Below are 18616 nucleotides of genomic sequence, written 5' to 3' on the forward strand. Positions count from 1 at the left end.
AATAAAAAATAAATAAAACAATTAAAAAATGAACAATGATAAAAAAAGATAATAAATGAAAATATAAAATAAATAAATAAATAAATAAATAAAATAAATAATAATATTAATAAATAAAATCAATATAAATAAATGAAAATGTGTTATTAAAATAAATAAGTAAAATAAAAAATAAATAGATAAAATAAATAAAAATAAATAAAAGAATTTAATAAAAAATGTAAATAAATGAAAAATAAATCAATAAATATCAATAAGTAATAAATAATTAAAAATAAATAATAGATAAATAAATAAAATTGAATAAAAATAAATAAGTAAATTAAGAAAAATAAAATAAAAGAAAATATATAAATGACGATAAATAAATAAAAAAATAATATAAAGTAAATAAAAATAAATCAAATAAATAAAATCAGGAAAAATAAAAAAAATAAAATGAATAAAACAAATAAAAATAAATATCTAAAAATCAATACATAAAAATAAATAATAAAAGGAAAAATGAAAAATAAATGAGACAAATAAAACATATAAATGAATAAAAATAAATATAAATAGCATATATAAAATTAAATAATAAAAACAATTAAAATAAAAAAAATAAAAATCTAGAAAAATAAATAAAATAAAATGTAAAAAATAAAAATAAATAAAAAATAAATAGTAATGAAATAAAAAAAAACAAACAAATATATAACAAAAAATGAATAAAAATAAATATAAAAAATAAAGTATATAAATAAATAAGTAAATAAATAAATAAATAGAAATAGAAATAAATAAATGAAAAAATAAGGCCAAATAGAAAATATAAATAAAAATAAAGAAATAAAAAAATTAAATTAATAAAAACAAAAAATATAGTAATGAAGACAAAATTAGAATGTAAAAAATATAAAAATAAAAATAAATAAATAAAAATAAATAAATAAATAAAAATTAAATAAAAAAAATAACATTCAAATAAATAAATGAATGCAAGTGAAATAAGCAAAAATAACAAGAAAAAATAAATAAATAAAAATAAATAAATGAAAATAAAAAAAATAAATAATAAAGATTAAAATAAAAATCAATAAAATAAAAAAGGTAATGAAAATAAACAAAAGTAGATAAATAAATACATAAAAATAAAGAGAAGAAATAAAGATAAAACCAAATAAATAAAAAAGATAAATAAAAAATAAATAAATAAATAATATAAAAAAATAAAAAAATAAAAGAGAATTAAGTAATTAAAAAATAATAAAGAATAAATAATAATAAATAAAAATAAAAAATAAATAATAAATAAAAAATAAAAAAATAAATAAAAAAAAATAAATACATAAATAAATGAAAAACAAATACAAAATTGAATGAATAAAAAAATAAATAAAATATTTAAAAATTATGGAAAAAAAATAAATATTATTAAAAAAATTAATATATGAATGATTAAATCAATTAAAAATAGATAAATACATATAAGATAAATAAGTAATTATATGTATAAAATAGTTAAGTAAATGAAAAAATAAAAGAATACATAAAAATGAAAAAATAAAAAAATAAATGAAAAATTATAAAATGAAATAAAAAATATAAATATATATATATATATATATATATATATATATATATATATATATATATATATATATATATATATATATATATATATATATATATATATATATATATATATATATATATATATATATATAGATAGATAGATAGATAAAATAACTAAGATTAATAAAAACAAATAAAAATAAAAAGTAAATATAAATAACTGAATAAATAAACAAATAAAAATAAATAAGAAATTGAATAAATAAAAATAAGTTAAAAATTATTAATTATAAAAAATGAATAAATAAATAAATATAAATATAAATTAACAAAATAAAAAAAATAAATAAATCAATCAAAATGAGAGTAAATAAAATAAATAATATACATGAATGAGAATGAATAAATAAAAATTAATAAATCAATCAAAATGAGAATAAAAAATATAAATAATATACATAAATAAGAATCATTACATAAAAATAAATAAATAAAAAATGAGTAAATAAATATAAATGAAATAAACAAAATTTAAAAATTAATATTAAAATAACTAAATGAATATAAATGAAATAAATAAAAAACAACAAGTAAAAATAAATAAATAAATAATGAAAAAAATAAATAATAAAAAATAAAACAAAAATCAATAAAATAAGAAGGTAATAAAAATAAATAAAAGTAGATAAGTAAATGAAAAAAAAGAAATGAAAATAAAAACAAAATAAACTAAAAGATAAATAAAAAAATAAATAAAAAAATAAGAAAATAGATAAAATAATTGATAGAAAAATAAAAAATAAATAAGAATTAAATAAAAATAAAAATAATAAACAATAAATAAAAATAAAGAACAAATAAAATAAAAAATAAATAATAAATAAAAATAAATAAGTAAATAAATAAAAAATAAATACATAAATAAATGAAAAACAAATAAAAAATTAGGAAAAGATAATAAATAAATTAATACAAAATAAATGAAAAAAATAAAAAAAACAAAAATTTAAAAAAATAGGAAAAAGTAAATATTATTAATAAAAAATAAATAATAAAATCAATTAAAAATAGATAAATACATGTAAAATAAATAAGTAAATATATATAAAATTATTAAATAAATAAAAAATAAGTGAATACATAAAAATAATAAGTAAAAATCAACGAAAATAAATAAAAATAGAGTAATAAAAAAATAAATAAATAAATAAATAATATATATAATTAAAATCATATAAAAATAGATGAAATAACTAAAATTAATAAAAAAAAACAAATAAATAAAAATGGATAAATAAAAATAAATAGTAAGAAAACATATAAATAAAAAGTAAAAATAAATATATAAAAATAGAAATAAATAAAAAAAATGAATAAATAAAAATAAGTAAGAAAATTATTTATCGTGAACAATAAAACTTAATAAATAAGTATATATAAATTAACCAAAATTACTAAAAATAAATAAATAAACCAAAGTGAGAACAAATAAAAATAAATAATATATATAAAAAAGAACAATTAAATAAAATAAATAAATAAAAACATATAAAATTAAATTACTAAAATTAATAAATAAAAATATAAACAAATGAATGAATAATAATAAATAAGTAAATGAAAATAAAATAAATAAAAATATCTGAAAATATAAAAAAGATAATTAGATAAATAAACAAAATTATACTAAAATAAAATAAAAAAAACTAAATAAATATGAAAATAAAAAATAAATAAATAAATAAATAAAAAAAAAGAATAAATACATATATAAATTAAAATAAAAACAAATAAATAAAAATAAATATTTTGAGATAAATAAAAACAAAATAAATGAAAATAAATCAATAATAATGAATAAATATATATAAAATAGATAAATACAAATAAAAAATGGGAAAAAATAACAGGAAATAAATAAAAAATCAATAATAAAAATAAATAATAACATATCAAAATATAAATATAAAATAAATATGAAAAAATTAATAAAAATCATAAATAAAAATAAAAATGACTGAAAAAAGGAAAATAAATAAAAAGTATTAAATATTATTAAATAGAAATCAATAAATAAAAAAAACACAAATAGATAAAAATAAAAATACCAATAAATTAATAAGAATGAACTAAATTAAAGAGAAAATAACAAATTCATATAAATTAAGTATATTAAAACAAATAAAAAATTTAAAAAGTAAATAATGATAGAATTACATAAATAAAAAGAAATAATAAATAGATAATAAATAAATAAATATATAAATATAATAAAAAAAATAAATAATAACACATAAATAATATAAATAATTAAAAATAAACAAATAAAAATAAATATATAAAGAATAATTAAAAATATTAAGTAAAATAAAAAGTAAGTGAATAAAAATAAATAAAAATAATTGAAAAAAAAATATAAATAAACAAATAAAAAATAAATAATAAATAAATATAAAAAAATTAAACAAATAAAAGTAATTAAAAATAAAAAAAATAATAATAAATAAGAATAAAACATTGTATAAAATAAATAAAGAAAGAAAGAAAAAAAAGAAATTAAGATATATAAATAAAAATAAATACATAAAAATATATGAAAATAAATTTTAAAAAATTAAAAAATAAGTAAAAAATATATAAATTCAAATAAATGAATAAAAATAAAAAATATAAATAGCAGAAATAAAATTAAATAATAATAACTAAATTAAAATAAAAAAATAAAAATCTATAAAACTAAACAAATATAAAGAAAAGTAGAAAATAAAAATAGATGAATGAAAATAAAAAATAAAATTAAAATAAATAAATGAATATAAATGATATAAATAAAAATAACAAATAAAAATAAAGAAATAAATAAAAATAAATAAAAAATAATAAAGATAAAAAAATAAATAAAATAAGAAGTAAATAAAAGTAAATAAAACTAAATAATTAAATAGAAATAAATAAAAACAAGAGAAATAAAAATAAAAACAAAATAAATAAAAAGGTAAATTCAATGGAAAAATTTTAAAAATTAAAAAATAAATAAAAATAAAATAAAAAAGTAAATAAATAAATGAATAAAACGTAAATGATTAAAAAATGATAAACAATAAATAAAAAGAAAAAATATAAAATAATAAAAAATATATGAATAAATGAAAAAAATCAGTTTAAAAAATTTTTAAATTAAGAAAAATTAATAAATATTATAAATGAAATATAAAAAAACAAATAATTAAATCAATTAAAATTAGATAAATTCACATAAAATAAATAAGTGGATATATATAGAATGAATGAACAAATAAAAATAAAGTAAATAAATAAAGGAAATAAATAAATATAAATGAAGAGAAATGAAAATAAAATAATAAAGGAATGAATACAAACAAAATTAAGTAAATAAATAAAAATTAATACGTATATAAATAAAATTATAAAAAATAAACAAAAATTACTAAGATAAAAACATATAAATAGCAATAAATAATTAAAAAAGTAAATAAATATAAAAATAAATATAAATAAATAAAAGATAAATAAATAAATAAATAAATAAATAAAGAAAAATAAATATAAATGAAAATTGAATAAGTAAAATAATTTTAAAAATTAATATATATAAAAATATAAATGATTGAATAACTAAATATAAATATAAATAAACAAAAATAACTAAAAATGAAAAAAATAAAAATGAGAATAAATAAAAATAGATAATATACATAAATAGAAATAATTAAAAATAAATAAAAATAGATAAATATGAAATGAATAAAAACAAATAAAATAAATTACTAAGAATTATTAAATAAAAATATAAACAAATGAATAAATAATAATAAATAAGTATATAAAAATAAAGTAAATAGAAATATTTTAAAATAAAAAATAAATAAAAAATGGAATAAATTAAAATGAAATAAAAAAGAACAAATATATATCAAAATAAATAAAACAAATAAATATAGATAAATAAAATATATCGTATGTAAATTAAGATAGGAAAATGGATAAAAATAAATATAATAAATGAATAAAAATAAACAAAATCAAACAATAAAATAGAAATAAATAAAAATAAACAAATACAAATAAATAATAATAAATAGAAATAATGACAATAAATAAAAAATCAATAATAAATATAATAATAATATATTAAAATAAAAATATAAAACAAATATAAAAAATAAAAATATAAAATACATATAAAAATAAAAATAAAAAACTAAATAAAAGTCAATAAATAAAAATAGAAATGACTGAAAAAGGAAAATAAGTAAAAAGTAAAAATAGTATTAAATAGAAATAAATAAAAAATCACAAATAGATAAATATAAAAAATACAAATAAATTAATAAGCACTACAAAATTAAGTAATTAAAGAAATTAACATAAATTGAGTAAACAGAAAAATAAAAACTAAATGACAATACATAGAAAAATGTAAATGATTAAAAATAAATAAAATAAATGTAACAAGTAAAATAAAAAATAAATAAAACTAGATAAATAAAAATAACCAAATGAATAAATAAAGATAAGTAATATAAATAAATAAAATTGAATATAAATAAACAAATGAAGTAAATAAAAAAGAAATAAATATAAATAAATAAAAATTAATAAATAAAATAATTAAAATAAATAAATAATAATAAATAAACATATAACATTGAATAAAAGAAATAAATAATTAAATAACGAAAGAGAAATAAAAAAAATGAAGATATATAAATAAAAAAATAAATAAATAAATTATATAAATGAAATAAAAATATATAAAATATATGAAAATATAAAAAAATCAAAGTAAATAAAAATAACGAAAGTGAAAAAAAATAAAAAAATAAAAATAAATAAATAAATAAAATTTAAAAAACTAATTCAAAAATAAATATAAATGCCTAAAAAGTAAATAAAGATAAAGAAAATAAAAAGCAACGATTAAAAAAGTTAAATAAATAAATAAATATATAAGTAAATACAAATAAATAAATAAAAATAAAAAATTAATATATAAAATCAAAAAAATAAATAAAAATAAATAAAAGATATATATAAATTCAAATAAATAAATAAAAATAAACACAAATAAAAAGTAAATTAATGAAAATAAATAAGATAACAAAAATAGGTAAAAAAATAAATAAATGAAAAAAAATTAAATAAACAATAATAAAAAAATAAATAAACATATAAAAATAAAAAAATAAATAAAAATATAAATATAAAAAATAACTAAATAAAAATAAATAGAATTAAATAAATTAAAGTAAATAGAATAAATAACAAATAAAAATATATAAATAAATAAAAATAAATAAATAAACAAATAAATAAATGAATAAATAAATGAAAATGAATAAATATATATAAATAAATTAAATAAATATAAATAAAGAATTAAATAGAAAATTATTTAGTTAATAAATTATTAAATAAAAAATAAATAGATAACAATAAAAAATAAATAAATAAAAATAAATATATATATAAAAATGAATAAATAAATAAAAATACATAAATAAAAATTAATAAACAAAAACAAAAAATAAATATAAATAAATAAATAGAAAATAAAAATAAATAAAAATGAATATATTTAAATAAAAAAATATTAAATAATTAAATAAATAAAGCAAATAAAAATAGAAGTAAATAAAAAACGTAAAAAATAAAAATAATAAATAAAAATAATTAAAATAAACGAAAGTATAAATAAAATAAATATAAGTAAATAAAAGTAAATTATTGTAAATAAACAAATAAATAATAATAAATAAAAAATAATAATTAAAAACGAAATAGAAAAAATATAAATAGAAAAATTAATAAAAATAAATAAAAATTAAAAGCTAAACAAAAAAATTATAAATAAATTTAAAAAAATAAATGAGTAGTGAATAAGAAAAAAAAATAAATAAAGCATAAAAAATTAAATAAACAAATAAATATAATAGATATACAAATGAAAAATAAATTAAAAAGTAGGAAAAAAAAATAATTTCTTTAAATTAAATATATAAGTAAAGAAATAGAAAAAATAAAAAAAAACTAATAAAAATGAGGAAAAAATAATAAATAAATTAATAATAAATTTATAATAATAATAGTAATAATAATAATAATAATAATAATAATAATAATAATAATAATAATAATAATAATAATAATAATAATAATAATAATAATAATAATAATAATAATTTGAAAATCATTAAAAAAGATTTTTACCTAAAATATGTAAAACTGAAAAAAATAATGCAATTTGATTATGATGTTTTTCGTTGTTTTAACTTATTCTTATAGCAAAGTTTTATGAAAAAATCTCCATTAAAAAACAATGAAGATAAAATTAAAGGCTAAATGGTCATATACGTTTTGTATTTTCATTTGTTTTTATTTATTTATTTACTTATTTTATTTATTCAATTATTTTATATGTATTTACCTATTTATTTTATATATATTTATAAATTTTTAATTTATTTAATTATTTATGTATTTATTTTTAATAATATTATTTATTATTTTTTCCAAATTTTTAATTTTTTTAAATTTTTTATTTATCAATTTATTTTTTATTAATTCATTATTTTTTCCTAATTTTTCATTTGTATTTCCTTTATTTATGTTTTTAGTTTCTATATATATATTTATCTAATTTTTATTTACTATTTATTTTTTTTATTTCATTCTAGTTTTTTATTTTTATTCCTTTTTTATTTATTGTTTATTATTTTTTATTATTTACTTTTATTTGTTTTTTACTTATTTTTTTATTTTTTTATTCACCTTTTTATATATTTTTATTTAATTTTTATTTTCTTTGTTTGTTTTTTTTTATTTAATGTATCTTTTTATTTATAGTTTTTGTTTTTATTTCTTTTATTTTTATTTGATTTATTTATTTATTTGTTATTATTTAATTTTTTATTTTGTTAATTTTTATATTATTTTTTCTTATTTATTTTCATTTATTTATCTTTATTTATTTATTTATTTATTTTTACTACTTATTTTTATTTACTTCATTTATACTCATTTATTTATTTTAATTTTATTTTTTATTGATTTTTTTATATTTATGTATTGTTTTTATTTTTATATTTTTTATATTTTAATTTTGATATCTTTATAAGTATATTTTTATTTATTTTTATGATTTTCATATTTTTATTTGTTTTACTAATTTATTTTTATTTATCATGTTTAAATTTTTATTTACTCTTTTATTTTTGTTTATTTTTATTTACTTATTTGCATTATATTTACTTGTTTATTTATTTACGTACTTTTTTCATTTATTTTTTTACTTTTATTTTTATTGATTTTTTGTTTTATATTTGTTTCTTTTTTTCATTATTATTTATTTTTTATTTAATTTTATTTACTTATTTTTATTTTTTACTTTTCTTTATTTTTATTTAATTTTATTTACTTACTTTTATTTTTCACTTTTCTTCATTTTTATTTATTTTATTGATTTTTATTTTCTTCATTTTAATTTAGATATTTTTATTTAATCTTATTTATGCTGTTTATACACTATCTATTTATTTTTTATTTATTTATGTATTATTATTTATATATATTATTTTTTATTCTTTATTTTTATTATATATTTTTATTTATCTATTTTTATTTATTTATTTTTATATATTTATTTTTATTAATTTTATTTATGTTTATTTTTTATAGATTTTATTTATTTGATTTATTTTAATTTATTTTATATTATTTTTTATTTATTTATCTTTATTTATGCACTTTATTTTATATCATAATTATTTTTTTATTAATTTTTTTTTACTTATTATTTATTTAATGTTTATTTATTTTTAAATATCTATTATTTATTGGTATTTTCTGGTGATAGAAATTCATTTCTCGCTATAATGTGGATCGGATTCCACAATAAGCTGTAGGTCCCGTTGCTAAGTAACCAAATGGTTCTTAGCCACGTAAAATAAGTCTAATCCTTCGGGCCAGCTCTAGGAGAGCTGTTAATCAGCTCAGTGGTCTGGTAAAACTAAGGTATACTTACTTTACTTTATTTATTTCTATTTATTTATTTACATTAATTTTTATATATTTCTTTTATTTACTTTTATTTTATTAATCTATTTTCATTTATTTCAATTAATTTTATTTATTAATTTTATTGTTTTATTTATTTACCTATATTTATTTATTATAATTATTTTTATTTATTCATGTGTTATTATTTATTCATTATTATTTATTTATATTTATTTTATTTATTTATTTATTTATCTATTTATTTATTTATTTATTTATTTATTCATTTTTTATATATTTTTATTTATTATCATTTTTTGTGTCTATTTTTTAATTCTTTTATTTATTTTTTTTATTTTATTTATTTTTATTTCTTTATTTATTCTTCTTAATTTATTTGTACTAATATTAATAACCAAATAAATAAATAAGTAAAACAAATAAAATGAAATAAAATAAATATAAGTAAAAATAAATGTAAATAAATATAAATAACTAAAAAAATCAATAAATAATAAATAATTAAAAATGAATAAAAAATAAATAAATATGAATACAGAAATAAATAACAATAAATAAGTAAATAAAATTAAATAAAATAAGTAAAATAATAAAACTAAAAACACAAAAAAATTAAAAAATATAAAAATAATGTAAAAATAAATAAATAGAAATAAATAATAATAAATAATCATAAAATAAAAAAGTAAATATAAAAATAAATAAGTAAAAATACATAAATAAATAAAAATAAATAAATATAAATAGTATAAATAAAATTAAATGAAATAAATAAAACCACTAAAAATAAAAAAAACTAAATAAAAATATATAATAATGAAATAAACAATAAAAATATATAAACAAATATAAAACAAAAGTAAATAAAAATAAAAACAAACTAAAAAATAAATGAAAATAAATGAATAAATAAAAACAAAAATGAATTAATAAAAAAATAGATAAATATAAATCTAATTAAATAAATAAAAATAAAGAAAAATTAAAAAAGTAAATAAAAAAATAAATAAGATAGATAAAAATAATAAATAAAAATAAAAATGAAGATAGATAAATATATAATACATAAAAGTAATTAAAAATATACTATTAAATATATAAAATATAATAAAATATAAAAATAAAAATAAATTAAAATAAATACAAATTTTTTTCTAACATTTATTCACATTTTTTTGCATTTATTTCAATTAGTCTTCATAAAATTTTGTATAAATGATATTTAGTAGAATTAATTTCAAAAATATACATGATTTATTACGATAAAAATACTTATTTAAAAATAGTCTAATAACATTTGAAAACTTAAGTAAAAATTAAAGTTTACGAATGATCTATTGTACTTAGTCATTTCTTAATCAATTTTAATTCTTTTTCTTATATCTATTTGAACTTTACTTTTATTCCCTTTTTCTCACTTTTTTTTAGCGTTTTCTGAATAATTATTAAAATTTTGTTTATATCATATTCGTTCGTCTTAGATTATTTATTGTATTTATTCCGTATAATTTGTTATTTTCTATATTTTTTTATCTATTTTTAGTTTCAGCAAGCTTCTATGCATTTCTGTCTGTTTTTGAGCTTCTTTTTTTCTAACATTTATTCGCATTTAGTTTTTATGTTAGCTATATATATTTTAATGGTATATCTTCATTTATATAATCTTTCGTATTATTTTTAATTTTTTTTGCTTTATATTTGTTTTAATTTTCATCTTATTTAATTTTATATGTTTTGTTTTGATTTTATTTCCTTTTTCTGTTTAATTATTGTTATAGTTTTTTTTATTTACTTTTATCATAAATTTCTTTATTGTAATTAAATGGTATTTGTCATTTGAATTAAAAATAAAAATTACAATACTCAGATAAAACATCAATAGTAAATAATAATTAATTAAAAAAATTAGTTTATAAGAACATATCAGAAAACTAAAATCAGTCATCAAAAAGAGGGTAAAATTCCTCAATATATTGTATTCAAATTTAAATGTTTCTCTTTAGATTTTTATATGTTATATTAAATTTCCTGTTACTAGGTGATTTTTCAAATTGACTTTTCATTTCAATATTGATTCTTTTTTTAACGCATTTTAAAAACAAAACTCGGTTATAAGAATATACCTGAAAAACTTTAACTAAATTCATTGATCATAAAGAGGGCAAAATTCCCAAAAATATTGGATTCAAAATTGAAAGATTTTTAAAACTTTTTATGTTACATTCTGTTTCCTTTTTTTAGGTGATTTTTGAAGTTGATTTTTTACTTAAATATTGATTGTTTTTTAAAAGGATTTTCTTATATATTCCCGTTATAATAATATATCTGTAAACGTTAGACTAAAATCAGTCATCGAAAAGACAGCAAAACTCCCAAAAAATATTGTATTCAAATTGAAATAATTTCGAAGCTTTTTACATATTTCATTTTTTTTCCTTTTCTTAATTGATTTTTTACTAAATTTTTGAATATTTTTTAAAAGTATTTTTATATAGAAAATGTATGTGACCATTTAGCCTTTAATTTTATCTAGATTCTTTTTTAACGGAGATATTTCCATAAAAAATTTTTATAAGTATATATCCGTAAACGGTAAACTAAAGTCAGTCATGAAAAGCAGGGCAAAACTACGAAAAATACCGTACTCAAATTGTTTTTTTTTTTTTTTTTTTTTTACAAATTTCATTTATTTTTATTTTTTTAATGATTTTTAAATAGATTTTTGTCTCAAATCTTTAATTTTATGTGGTGATTTTTGAAGTTGATTTTTACTTAAATATTGATTTGTTTTTAACAGAGTTTTTTTTTTATATATAATTCTGTTATAATAATATGTAAGTAAACGTTAAACTAAAATCAGTGATCAAAAAGAGGGCAAAACTCCCAAAAAATATTGTATTCAAATTGAAATATTTTGGAAACTTTTTACATATTTCATTTATTTTCCTTTTCTTAACGATTTTTTAAATTGATTTCTGACTGAAATCTTGAATGTTTTTAAAGTATATGACCATTTAGCCTTTAATCTTATCTTCATTATTTTCTAACGGAGATTTTTTCATAAAACTTTGTTATAAGAATATATCCGTAAACGGTAAACTAAAATTAGTCATAATTTTTTTTTTTTTACTTTTTACATATTTCAGTTATTTTCCTATTGTTAATGATTTTTAAATTGATATTTGTGTAAAATCTTAAATGTTTTTTTTAGGTGATTTTTGAAGTTGATTTTTTACCTCAATATTGATTGTTTTTTAACGTAGTTTCTTTTACATAATTCTGTTATAATAATATATCAGTAAACCTAAAACTAAAATCAGTCATCAAAAAGAGGGCAAAACTCCCCCAAAAATACTGTATTCAAATTGAAATATGTTTCAAACTTTTTACGTGTTTCATTTATCCTCTTTTTCGTAATGATTTCTTAAACTGATTTTTTACTGAAATCTTGAATGTTTTTAACACCATTTTTATATACAAAACGTATATGACCATTTAGTTTTTAATTTTATGTTGATTGTTGTTTAACGGAGATTTTTTTCGTTGAACTTTGCTATAAGAATATAGCCGTAAACGGTAAACTAAAATCAGTCATCAAAAAGAGGGCAGAACTACGAGAAATTTCGTAATCAAATTAAATAATTTTTTTTACTTTATACATATTTCATTTATTTTCCTATTTTCAATAATTTTCAAATTATTATTATTATTATTATTATTATTATTATTATTATTATTATTATTATTATTATTATTATTATTATTATTATTATTATTATTATTATTATTATTAACTATTACTATTATTATATCTTAAATAATATATATCTTAATTAATAAATAAATTTTTTATAATTTATCTATTATTTTTTCTCATTTTTATTAGTTTTCAGTTTTCATTTTTTAATTTCTTTATTTATTTATTTAATTTTTATTAAATTATTTATTATTTTATCGTCATTTTTAAATTGTTTTTCATTTACATATGTATTTATATATTATTTATTTGTTTATTTACTTTTATTTATGTTTTACTTATTTTTATTTTTTAATTTAATGTTCATCTATTTTTTGTTTTATTTTTAATTTTTTTCTATTTATATTTTTATTTATTTCGTCTTTATTTATTATTTCTCTTACTTTTATTTATTTTTATTCATTTATTTATTTACACTAATTTATTTTTATTTATTCTTATTAATTCTATTTATACTTTTATTTATTTTTATTTAATTATTTTTATTTTTATGTGTTTCTATTTATTTTTTATTTTTATTTCTTTTCATTTGTTTTATTTATTTTTATTTATTTAATATTTTTTTTCTTCTTTTTTAAATATACTTATTTTTATTTATTTTTTATTTTTATTTCGTTTGTTTATATTTATTTTTATTTTCATTTATTTATTTTTATTTTTTTATTTCTATCTATTCATTTTTTATTTCATATTTATTAATTAACTAATTTAATTTAATTTAATTCTTTATTTATATTTATTTATTTATTTGTTTATTTATTTATTCATTTGTTAATTTATATTTATTTATTTATTTATTTACACTTATTTATTCATTTATTTTTATTTGTTATTTATTTTCATTTATTTGATTTTATTTATTTTATTCATTTTCATTTATTTGATTTTATTTAGTTTTTTATTTTTATTTATTTATTTTATATTTACTTATTTATTTTTATATATTTTTTTATTTTTTATACTTTCAATTTTATATTTTCATTTCTTCATTTCTTTTTATTATTACTTACTTTATTTATTTATTTTATTTAGTTATTTATTTTTTTTTTTTTGTTTATCCTTTTTTATTTTCACTTACTTATTTTTTATATGAGTTAATTTTATTTATTTTTATTTACTTATTTCAATTTATATATTTATTTACTATTTTTATTTATTTATTTGTATTTATTTTTTTTATTTATCTAACTTTTTTAATCATTATTTTTATTTTCATTTATTTTTTATTTACTTTTAGGCATTTTTATCAACTTTTATTTAGTTTTCAAATTTTATTTATATATTTAGTTTTACTTATTTTTATTTTTTATTTCCATTTATTTTTATTTTTTACTTTTATTGATTTTTTATTTATTTTAATGTATTTATTTTCATGTATTGTATTTATTTTTATTTGATTTATATTAGTTTTTGTTTATTTTTTTTAATTATATATCTTCATTTCTTTTATTTTTCTTTATTTATTTATTTATTTATTTAAATAAATTTTTTATACAGATTTATTACTATTTATTTATTTTTATTTATTTATATTTATTTTTTATTTATTTTTATTATTTATTTATATTCATTTTTATTTATCTATTATTATTTATCTATTTTTATCTATTTATTTGATTATTTTTTATCTTTTTTTATTTTTTTTTTATTTTACTTATTATTTTGAATAATTTTCCATATATTTAATTATATTTATTTATTTTTAATTATTTATATTATTCTATGTCTTATTATTTATCTTTTTATTCATTTTTATTTATTTCTTTATTTATTTATCTATTCATTATCTGTTTTTATTTATTTTTACTTATTTATTTTTATAATTATTTACTTTTTAATTTTTTTCCATTTAATTTTATTTTTAATTTTATTTCATTTATTTTTATCTAATAATTTTGTTCTTTCTTATTGATTTATTTGTATTTTTTATTTTTATCTATTCGTCTTTTTTATTTTTATTTATTTATTTATTTTAACACTATTTATTGCTTTTTATTTATTTTCCTTTTTTCAGTTATTTTAATTTTTATTTATTAATTTTTATTTGTTTTTTTATTTTTATTTTTAATATTTATTTTATATTTTTAAGTTAATATATCTTTTATTTTTTATTATTAATTTATAATGATTGATTTTCTATTATTTTTATTTATTATTATTTATTTGCATTTATTTACTTTTATTCATATTTATTCATTATTATTTATTTATTTTTATTTATTTATTTTATTTCATTTATTTTTATTTATTTTTATTTATTTATCTATTTATTTTAATTCATATATGTATTTATTTTATTCATTTTTATTTATTTATATTTATTTGTTTTCATTTTTATATTAATTTAGTTTTATTTATTTTATTGTAATTAATAATTTATTTATTTATTTTTTTATTTTCATATATTTTTATTTATTTTATTTTTGTTGACTTATTTATTGTTATTTTCTTATTTCTTTATATTTTTATTTATTAGTTTTATGTAATATATTTTTATTTATTTTTATTCATTTTATATTTATTTCTTCTTCTTTATCTTCAGCTTTTCCCATCTTTATATGGGGTCGTTGTTTGTTATTAGTCTTCTCCATCTTCTGCGATCATGCACCATTACCTCATTTTATATTTATTTACTTTTATTTAATTATTTTTATTTAAGTATATTATTTTTTTATTTGTTCTCAGCTTTATTTATTTATTTATTTTTATTTATTTTTGTTTATCTATATTCATATTTATTTATTTATTCATTTTTATTTTTCATATTTATTATTTTTTTTACTCATATTTATTTATTAAGTTTTTCATTATTTTTATTTATTTATATTTATTTATTTATTTATATTTATTTCTATTTTTATTTGTTTTTTTTTATTTATATATTTTTATTTATTTGTTTTCGTTAATATTATTTATTTTTATTTATTTTTCTATAATTTTCTTTATATATATTTTTGTTTGTTTTTTTATTTATTTCTTTTTTATTATTTTATTGTTATTTATTCTCATTTATTTTATTGATTTATTTTCTATTTATTTCCTTATTTTTTATCTGATTATTTTATATATATTTGCTTATTTATTTTATATGTATTTATCTATTTATTATTTGATTTAATTATTTTTCATTTATTTTTATTAATAATACTTATTATTTTTTCCTAATTTTTAATTTCTTTATATGTATTTTTTATTTAGTAATTTTTTATTAATTTATTTATTATTTTTTCTATGTTTTCATTGTTTTTAATTTATTTAATTATTTATTTTTTATTTATTTATTTAATTTTTATTTATTAATAATTTTACTTATTTTATTGTATTTTTTATTTAATTTTTTATTTTATTTATTTTTTTATTTATTGTTTGTCCTTTTTTAATTATTTGATTTTTATTTATTTTTCATATATTTTTTATTTTTATTTATTTTTATTTATTTTATATAGTTTTTATTTTTTAATTTAATTTATCTTTTTATTTATTTTGTTTTTATTTTTATTTATTTATTTATAAAATTTTTTATTTTGCTTTTATTCTATTTATTTTTACTTGATTTTTTATTTATTTTATTTATTTTCATTTATATATTTTTTTATTTACTTTTACTTGTTATTTTCATTTATTTAATTTCAATTAATTTTCTATTTCCATTTTATTTTTTTATTTTTGTTTATTTCATTTATATTTATTTCATTATTTTTATTTTTATAATTTTTATATTCTAATTTTTATATTTTTATTGGTATATTTCTATTTATTTTTATGAATTTTATTTATTTAATTTTTTTTATTTGTTTTTCTTTATCTTATTTATATTTTTCTTCACTTTTATCTTTTTTATTTATTTATATTTTTTATTTATCTATTTATTTATTTATATATTTCTATTTTTTTTTTTACTCATTTTATTGTTTTATATTTGTTTTTTTTATCATTATTATTTATTTTTTATTTAGTTTTATTTATTTTAGTTTTTTATTTTTTAACTTTTCCTTATTTTTGTTTATTTTTATAAATTTTTATTTTTTTAATTTGTATTTAAATAATTTTATTTAATTTCATTTATGCTCTTTATATTTATTTATTTTTATATTTTATTTAAATTTATATATTTATTTATTTATGTTCATTTATTTATTAGTATTTATTTATTTATTTTTATTTATTTCACTTTTTTTAATCAATTATTTTAATTTTTAATTTTTATTTTCTTTTTGGGCATTTTTATTGATTTATCATTTAGCTTTTTAAATATTTTATTTGTTTAGCTTTATTTTTTTTTCATTTATTTTCATTTTTTTTACTTTTATTTATTTTTATCTTTTTATTTTTATTTATTTATTTCCATATATTTATTTATTGTTATTTAATTTATATTACTGTTTTATTTATTTATTTTCAGATATATGTCTTCTTTTCTTTTATTTTTCTTTATTTTTTATTTATTTTATTCAATGGTATATACTGTTTATTATTATTTTTTTATTTTTAATAACTTTTATTTGTTTATTTTTATTTATTTATATACATTTATTATCTATTTTTATTTGTTTAATTATATTCATTTTTATTTATTTTTATTTATTTATTTGGTTATTTTCATTTTTTAAATTTTACATGTATATTTTTTTTTATTTGTCATTTTTAATTATTTTTTATTTATTTATATATATTTGTTTTTTATTATCTATATTTATTTATGTATTATTTATTTTTTATTAAGTCTTATTTATTTATTTATTATTTATTTATTATCTATTTTTTATTTATCTTCATTTATTTATTTTTTTTATCTTTATTTACTTTTAGTTTTTTATTTTATATTTGTTTAATTTATATTAATTTATTTTTATTTATTTAATTTTGTTCATTCTTATTAATTAAGTTGTATTTTTTATGTTTATCTATTTGTGTTTTTTATTTTTATTTATTTATTTCTCTTTAACACTACCTTTTACTTGTTATTTTTTTTGTTTTTTCAGTCACTTTTACTTTTATTTATTGATTTTTATGTAGTTTTATATTTTTATTTGTATATTTATTTTATATTTTTATTTTATTATATTGTTATTTGTTTGTTATTATTGATTTTTATTTATTTATTTTCTGTTATTTTTATTTATTATTATCTATTTGTATTTATTTATTTTTTATATTTATTCATTATTATTTATTTTTATTTATTTATTTTATTTAATTTATTTTTATTTATTTTAATATTATTTTTATTCATGTGTTTTTTCATTTTAATTTGTATGTCTT

Source organism: Macrobrachium rosenbergii, chromosome 43 (genome assembly GCF_040412425.1).
Source record: "Macrobrachium rosenbergii isolate ZJJX-2024 chromosome 43, ASM4041242v1, whole genome shotgun sequence".
NCBI lineage: Eukaryota > Metazoa > Arthropoda > Malacostraca > Decapoda > Palaemonidae > Macrobrachium > Macrobrachium rosenbergii.